Raw genomic sequence first — 7,078 nt, forward strand, 5'->3', positions numbered from 1 at the left:
TTGGGGTTGAATGAGGACACAGCGGCAGGGAGCTACCTCAGTTCCATTGGCACCGGAGCCTTGCTGGGGGGATAGGCTGGCTGCCTCTCAGGGCCCCACACCTGAAGCACCCTGCCCAGCAGCCCACCAGCTCAACCGTGTGGGGACCTCAGGACTCCTGGGGGCAGCATCTGTGACAAGTGTCTGTGTGGTTATGCGGCTGGTGGGTGCCCAAGAGCACATTGGGGAGGGCTTCTGCAGTCGTCTGAGCCCAGCCCAGCTTCCACTGCAGCTGCAAGCCACTGTGGACAAGCACAGAGGAGCTGTGCCCGAGGATCAGGGGGGCTGCTGGGCTGACGAGGCACAGCTGGCAGTGGGTGGGGAAGGGAGCCCGTGTGGTTGTGGGCTGGATCCTCAGTTTCCCCCCTGTGGCATGGCCGCTGCGCAGCATTGCTGGTGGTTGGCATGTGGCCCAAAGCCTCAGCCTTCAGACAAGGGCTCCTGTGAGCCTGGTGTGACTGACAGACTCCTCGCCTGGCGCAGGCCCAGGGCCCATGACTCAGGCCCCCACAGAGCAGCTTTCGGTTGGCGAGGGCACAGGACCCCTCTGTGCCTGATCTCCATGAAGACGGCCCAAACCAGAACAAGCTGCTCTGCACACAGAGCCTGCTGTGGCAAGGGGGCCTGCCTCTGTCCCTGGTGTTGGCCACGGAGTCAAGAGCAGGTCAGGAGGGAGAGAAAAGGGAGAGGGAGAGAGGTCAGTGTCCCGAAACGATCCCAGTCGCACAGGACAGAGCCACGGCTCGTCTGAGTCGGTGCAGGAAGAGCAGCAGGAGCCCTGGGCTCTGCTGGTGAAAGCAGGTCACTGGGACACCGGCCGTGGGGGCAGCTGCGGAGACCACAGCACAGTCCCGCTCTGTGGGAGAGGACTCAACATTGCATTCAACACTGTCCTGGGGGGTCTAGCCCAGGCGGTCAGGCAGGAGAACCGCGTAGAAAACATCATGTTGGAAAGAGTCCAGGGCCCTGGTCTGAATGTGGGTGCCCCAGGCTGAACTCGTGCCCACCAGGCGATGGCACGTGGAGGGGGGCCTCAGGAGATGAGGCCGGGCCTCAAGAGCTAGACCTGTGCCCTGATAGAAGAAGCTCAGGGCTGGGGAGTAGCTCGGTGGTAGAGCACCCCTGGGTTCGATCCCTAGTACTGCTGGACAGAATCGAGGTCCAAGAGGGGTCCCTGCTTGATCTCTGTCAGAATTTCGATTTATTTGTTTGTTTGTTTTGTACTGAGGATTGAACTTAGGGTCACTTTACTACTGAGCTACACCTGAGACACCCCCCCTTTTTTTGAGACAGGGTCTTACTAAATCACCCAGGTTGCTCTTGAGCAGACAATCTTCCTGCCTCAGCCTCCTGGGTCACTGGGGTCACAGGTGGGTGCCACTGCCCCTGGTTCCTTTCAGCACACGCGGACACAGAAGATGACCAGCTGTGAGCCGGGAAAGCGGCCCTCGCCAGAGGCCAGGTCTGCCAGCATCTCCGTCTTTGTCTTCCAGCCTCCAGAACTGTAAAAATAAATGTCTGTTGTTTCTAAGCTTTCCAGCCTCTGGTATTCTGTTACAGCCTCCCAGACAAGTCAAGTCGAAACTGTTTGCTAATTCCATGATACTGTCATATAGAAAATCCTCGGAAACCCACTAAACACCTGCGAAGACAAACACGTGTGTGTGGCAGCACGGCAGGGCGTAACCCAGGTAACTCCTCTTGTGGTCCTGCAAGTAGCAGTTGCGTTGGTGCCGGTCAAAGTCATGCTGGCGCGTTTCATGACCAAAATTATAGATGTTAACAAGACCTGGGCTGAAATCCCAGGAGGAGCGGGAACCGTGTTTTCTGATGTTCCTTTATGGAAGAGGGAGCCAGACTTTCAAGGAAATGTGGGATTTTGGGGGGGAAAGATTCCTTGCTGCAAGAGCCTAGTTGTGAGGACAGACATGTCAGGATCCCGTTCCCTAAGGGGACAGCCAGGCTGGCAGGTGACGGGGCCAGCTCCATGCCCTGGTGCTTCCAGCCCCGTAGAGCAGAACCTAGGGGGGGGACCTAGTGGCTTCCGTCATGGTCCCCACCTCCACCCGACCACCACCGGTTTGGAGGGAACATTATGGGTGACCCAGTTCTTGCTTGTCAGCACTGACCAGGCTCATGCAGGGCTGGTCAGAGTCCCCTTGCCCTAGATGGGGCCCACCTCTTCCTGCCTCACCCTCTGTTGTGGAGGATGGCCCCGAGCCTCCTGGTCCAGACCCTCACTGTCCAGGCCTCTCCCCTGAACTCCCTGGAGTCATTCACTGCTGCAGGTAACAGCTGGTGAACTGGCCCTTGACTTCAGTATGATCAGGGACACAGGGAGACCTGTGTCCCCCACGGGGACCCTACACAGGGCTGCCCTGAGACCTGAAGGAGCAGCATGAGCCCAGGGAAGGAAGGTTGAGTTGCCGAGTGCAGCCTCACTGTCTCCAGCCTGTGGACCCAGACAGGCTGGAGGGGCCACTGGACCTGGGGAGGGTCCCCCACCCACAGGATGGAGCAGTGTCCACAGGGGAAGCCAGTGGTCTACAGAGAACAAAAAGTCTGGCTGCAGACGGGTCTTTCAAAGTGAGGAGTCTTGTCTGGGCCTGGGAATGGTCAGAGGCAGGAGGAACTGGTAGACACAGCAGAGAGAAGGTTCTGGAATCTTTAACTATGGCTGCCTCCCGCTGGAGTGGACGGGCTCTGGGGAGGCCCTCATGGCTGCGATGTGCACTTAGGCCCAGGCTCTTGGAACATCCCAGAGAACAGGCGGGGATGGGTGGGCGCTGGTCCTCAGTGGGAAGACCGGGCTGTGGGCAGGGTGGGGTGGGTGTTCTAATAATTAAGATGAAAGAAAACGAATAGCAATCAATAGTGCCTGCTGCTGCTACTCGCAAACGAACTCAGCTCTGGTTTCCAGGTCACTACTAAATAATTGAGAGGAAAAAATGTCAAAGCGAGACCAGCTAATGAAGGAGGTTCAGGGAGTTGTGGCAGATGAGGGTCAGGGTTCAGGATGGGCCCTGTGGTCAGGGGGCCCCACAGAGGAGCTGGAATTGGACCCCATGGGAATGGGGCTGGGGAGTTTGTGTTGCTGGATCTGAAAGGGGCTGTAGGGAGCTCAGGTAGGCAGCGAGGAGGCCCCATAAAGTGGGTCCAATGAGGGGGCTCCTGGGACATAGGCCAGGCCACCGCCAGCCTGGAGAGAGGGGGCAGGAGAGCTGGCAGAGGGGCCACCAAAGTGGGATCTGGTGCAAGGGCAGGGGCAGAGCCCGAGGTGTGGGGGGACAGACCTCAGCAAGGGCCCTGGCTCCCCCTTCCCTCCTCACCCCGTCCCCTCCCCACAACACGACCGTGGTTCTGGGGACGCCCTGGCCCCATCTTCAGGCAGAGACACACTGTCTGCCAGGCCAGTCACAAGGAGCCTGCCCCTGAGGGACACACCCTACCCAAGGCCCAGAGCCCCGAAGGCGGGTGCCACTTCCACATGGAAAGCCAGGTGGGAGGCGCAGGCCTGGTGGACCAGGGTCTTCTCCCCCTGCCATCTCTGACGGGGCTCCGGTGTCCTCCCAGTGTCCTCTCTGTGATTGCGCAGGTGTGGCGGGGACCTGGGGCAGCGTGGAGCTGTGGACCTCGGGTCCCGGCATGCGTCTGTCTCCCTGGTCAGATCAGAGCCCCCTCCTGAAGCCTGTGGTCCCTGCCCTTGGCCCCTTCAGGGAAGTTCCCGCCCACAGCAGCCACCAACTCCCGACCCCCGGCCCCACTCCTGGCCGCAGCCCCTCAGCACTGCACCCAGGGCAGGCCCCCTTGCACCCCCATGCCCCCGTGCAGTCCCCGCCATGCACCTGCTCTGGGCCGGCAGGGAGCTGGCCTCGCAGGCTCACCTCTTCCCCCGTGGGTCTGGCCGTTCCCCAGTCCACGTGTTTCTTCAACCCACAAGGAGCCAGGTTTGGGAGTGACGGCTGAGGACATGCCACTTGAAACATGGCCCTTGGTACTGGAGCAAACAGGGGCAGGTCTCTGTGACCTGGCTTCTCTTGCTGTTCTCCCCAGGGGCAGGTCCCAAGGCCCTCTCCCGGAGGGGCCCTCCTCCCTGCACCCTCATCACCATCACCCCTCTGTGCGTCACACTCCACAGGGCACCCGCGCTCTCCGCTCTGGGGCTCCCCGTCTTGTGAAATCTGTGTTAACAGACCCACTTGCTTTCCCTTGTCAGTCTGTCCTGTCCAGGGGCCTTGGCCATGACCCAGGGATAGGAGAGATGATGAACCTCTCCCCCCCGGGGCCCTGGACATGTGAGGGGCTGTGGAGGGGCACTGTGGTCGAGTGGTCCTCGTCACAGCACCCAGAACAGAGGGACCCACCAGGCCAGGTCAGGACAGAGGGCCCTCAACGGGGCAGACAGGAGGGAGGGAGTCCGCCTGCCCGGGGAGCACTTCCCTGCAGCCCGGTGGGCAGGGCCACCTTGGCTCCTCTTCATTCTCGTCACACCTGGTCCCTCTCTCCTCACTCCACTTCCAGAGAAAGTGTCCATCGGCTCTTCACCCCTTGACCATGTCAGAAGTTGCTGGCCAGACCCTGAGTCCCTCTCTGGTGGCCCTGGGGTCCAAGCTCCTCAGGGACAGGAAATGGGCATCTTCACGGAAGGAAGGGCCTGCCCTACCCTGCCAGGGTGTGGACGGGCCCCTTGTCAGGACCTGTGGAGGGAGGCTGCACTCCAAGACCTGCCCCTGGTCTGCAGTTGCTGTTGCTGAGCACACCCCGCCTGCGACCGTCAGTCTCAATGTCCACTTGATTGCACTGAGAGAGACCCAGAAAAGGCCTGGGGGGTGGAGCTGGGTGTGTCCAGACACAGCTGGCACGTGGGGCACAGCGGGGAGGCCCACCCGAGCTTGGCAGCACAATAGGCGGGGGTCTGCAGGGGACAAAAGGCGGAAGGAGGAGGAAGTGGGCGGATGCAGACTCCATTCTCCCGGAGCTGGGTCTGTGGCTGCTGCCATCACCCGTGCACAGCACATTCGGACTCCAGCTCCCCTCTCTCCCAACGGGAGCCCTCTCAGCGATTCCCCAGGGAGATGCCAGGCCTGCAGCCTCAGCCCGGCTGCCCCAGAGCCTTGGTCCCTCAGGGAGGGCCAGGGTGTGCACAGTGGCACCTGCCAGAGCCTTCAGGGAGACGCAGGGAGAGGTGGGGTTACCAGGGGGGTGGGCTGATCATGGAGGCTGAGGACCCCCACGAGAGGCTGGAGGACCTGGGGCTGCTACGAGCATCAGTCCCAGTTCAAAGACCCCAGAAGCAGGGAGCCTATGGTGTAATTCTCTGTCCCCAGTCAAAGACCCGAGATCAGAGGGCAGGGCTCTAGTGCAGGTCCTGGAGTCCAAAGGCCAGAGAGGCTGGACTTCTGGCGTTCATGGGCAGAGATGGTGCCCCAGTTACAGGAGAGAGGGACTGGGGCGGGGGAGGGGGCAACCGTGCCCTTCCTCTGCCTGCGAGCTCTGTGTGGGCCCTCGGCTACAGGGTGGTGCCCCCCACATTGGGCAAGGCGGGTCCTCCTCACTCAGCCACTGGCTGACATGGCGGCTCACCCGGGAGCACTCACAGACCCAGTGCTTTGCCAGCTTCTGGGCGCTCTTAACCCGGGGAAGGTGGATACCCACAGCCCACGAGTCCACCCCTTCCCAAGGCGGCACGTGCACCTGTCTCCTTCCACCACACTTGTCCCCAGAAGGACAGCCACAAGTCCTAGCCGCCCAACACTGCACGGCCCCCTGAGTACGGCCAAATCTGCTGTACCCCTTCCCAGAGGAGCAGCCAGGTCCTCGGGGGGATTTGCTCTGACATCCCACGACTTGACGAATGTGAGGCAGTCAACACTCCACTACAGAAAAAAAATGCATGATAAAGGAAAACGAGGAAAGCCAAGGGTTTCCGCGAGAGTGCAGGTGACCACACGCCTGTTCAGTTACACACGACAGTAGAGTGTGTTTGGACAGATGGTCCACACCTGGAGGAAAGGTCCATTCCTGTGCTGGTGCGTGGTGTGGAGTTTCTCTGGTTGCGTACTCCTATACGAACACGGGAAATCTGCCTCATTCCATTGTCTTGCCCATTCCCATCCCCCTTCCCTTCCCCTCGTCCCAGTGAACTTCTATTCCCCTCCCACCACCATTGCGTGTTAACATCTGCATATCAGAGAGGACATCTGGCCTTTGGTTTTTGGGGATTGGCATATTTCACTTAGCATGATAGTTTCCAGTTCCACCCATTCACTGGAAAATGTCATAAAGTCGTTCTTCTTTATGGCTGAGTAATACTCCACTGTGTATATGTACCACATTTTCTTTATCCATTCATCTATTGAAGGGCATCTAGGTTGGTTCCCAGCTTAACTGTTGTGAATTGAGCTGCTGTAAACATTGATGTGGCTGCGTGGCTGCAGTGTGCTGAATTTAAGTCATTGGGTATAGACAGAGGAGTGGGACAGCTGGGTCAGATGGTGTTCCACTGCAGGTTTTCTGAGACACCTCTGTACGCTTTCCAGGGTGCACCCCTGTTCTCCACAGGGACTAGCTCCTGGTAGTCACAGGTGGTGTGGCTGCATCTCCAGCTGCCTCTTCCCTCACCCCCTGCATGCGCTGGGCCTTCAGCAAGCCCCTCAGCTGCCCTTGGTTCTGCCCTGCAGGGGCAACTGGACCTTCCGGTGGACCTTCCATCGTCCTGCCTGGGCTGGGGGTGGAGTTCCCCTGAGGGGCTAGCGGTACTGAGAACTGCCCTGGGGGCTCTCCAGCCTTCCAGGGACACTCTGCTCCCTCTGCTGTGGAGTGGCCGTCCCTATCAGTCGCCCACAAACAGTAACTCCTCAGCCTGTTGACCCAGAGGCCAGAGGAGCCAGAGAGCAGGTGGCACCGAGTCCAGTGTGTCTCCTGGGGGAGCACCCTCCCCTGGACCCGGGGCCTCCAGGCCAGCAGAGCTAAGGTCCTGAGAGCAGAAGCCGAAGCTTTGCCAGTTCGTTCCTGGGGATCACGGGCAGTGAGTGGCCAC

This window comes from Callospermophilus lateralis, chromosome 2 (genome assembly GCF_048772815.1).
Source record: "Callospermophilus lateralis isolate mCalLat2 chromosome 2, mCalLat2.hap1, whole genome shotgun sequence".
Classification (NCBI taxonomy): Eukaryota; Metazoa; Chordata; class Mammalia; order Rodentia; family Sciuridae; genus Callospermophilus; species Callospermophilus lateralis.